Source organism: Limulus polyphemus, unplaced genomic scaffold (genome assembly GCF_000517525.1).
Source record: "Limulus polyphemus unplaced genomic scaffold, Limulus_polyphemus-2.1.2 Scaffold2481, whole genome shotgun sequence".
NCBI classification, from domain to species: domain Eukaryota; kingdom Metazoa; phylum Arthropoda; class Merostomata; order Xiphosura; family Limulidae; genus Limulus; species Limulus polyphemus.
This window is the reverse complement of record NW_013668091.1, coordinates 67,894-69,515: the sequence shown is the minus strand read 5'-3', so window position 1 is coordinate 69,515 and position 1,622 is coordinate 67,894. Positions and strand designations below refer to the sequence as shown.

Genomic DNA, 1,622 nt, shown 5'->3' with positions numbered 1-1,622 from the left:
ATTTATGATTTTAAAGATGGTTGTTATACCAGCGGAATATTTTTACTGAGAAGGTGAAAATAACAATATGGAAATAATCTTTTAGATTTAAAGGATGTTATGTATGGTGATTTGTTTAAGGTATTATGTTGTGACATATAAATTTAAAATACATTTTAATTGAAAATTTTCACTAGAGCTAGCAGTTTTTACTATTTTTCAGAGTTCTCCAGAAAATTTTAGATTCAGATAAAAATCAAGCTTTAGATTAGACCTAAAAATATATAAAAAATTAGTGGAAGGTTAGGTTATGTCACAACCTTTTTTGTGAAATAAAATAATTGGTGTTGGTTGAGTTTGCATTTAGAAGAACATAGAAACAATAACATACATCTATACATTCAGTTAATGGTTAAGAAATGTTTTGTCTTATGAACAGTTTTCAGATTTAATTTCTGTTTCTGGTATTTACTTCATTAGAATATTATCTCCACCACTTACCCAGATATTTCACTAGAACATACTAACTGAAGCATAGAATGTTAGCCACTAAAAGGTTAAGATAAAATTATATTGAAGTTATTAACTACATAGTTTTGGTGAATGATGTTAAAAATTACTTTTTAAAAGATTTGTAAAGAGCAGTGTGGTAGTTAATTTAGGGCCAGTCTGTCATGTTTTTCCTAATCATTTTCATATATGTAGGAAATACAATTCATAATCCTATTAGTAATTTACAGACATTGATAAGTTGCATTATAATGGTTTCATTATATTTGCTGAAGATCCAATGGCATTGCATTCATATTGAATGTGAATGAGATTAATTACTTTTTGGGCTTTTCATGAATTGTTTTTTTTTATATACATACATACATACATAAACAATTGATAAGAAATAATGAAAGTTACCTCATTGTAGCTGAAACAGATAAGCAAAATAAATAATTTTTCAAACAAATCAAAATCATTCAGGGTAATAAGTGAGATTTATCTGAACTATGTTTGCTATGAATTATTTTGTTTTTATGAATCATGTAAGAAATTTTATTATCTGACAAAATGGATATGCAAATTGATTGTTTTGGAAACAAAATGTAATCATATTGATAATTAACATTTAGTTCATTTTATAAATTATTGCCATTTATGATTCCAAGTTGATTACAAACTATAAGGTTACCATATAAACATTAAGGCATAACTATGAACCATTTCTGAGTCACAGTATTACGATAGCTATTGATATAGCTAAATTGTAAATAACACTCACTTTATTGACTTTTCTGTTAACATTTTAGAAGGTATTTGTACAAGTTTTTGTATTTAGAATCTTCACAAAACATTCATATACTAAAGAATAAACAAGTTTGATCTAATAATGCACTTTAAATTTAACTCGTGGATTATATTTTGGCTCATTCAAATTTCGTCAGGCTATAGAATCGAAGATTTGATACAACCATAATGTCATAGAAAGTCAACTGTTATTATTATTATCATCATTTGTATAACAATATATATATATATATATATATATATATATATATATATATGTATTAATTATAATATATAAACAACAACGAAATATAGATATATTTAGTAGTTAGTAGTAGTAATATATAGTACGACGTGTATTATTA

General features: G+C 24.8%; 1 protein-coding gene across 2 annotated transcripts in view; it reads left to right on the top strand.

The window, feature by feature from the left end:
• Positions 1–1,622, top strand: part of LOC106467079 (TATA box-binding protein-associated factor RNA polymerase I subunit B-like) — a 52,043-nt gene that overhangs the window by 45,464 nt on the left and 4,957 nt on the right. The gene's annotated exons all lie outside the window — the stretch shown is intronic.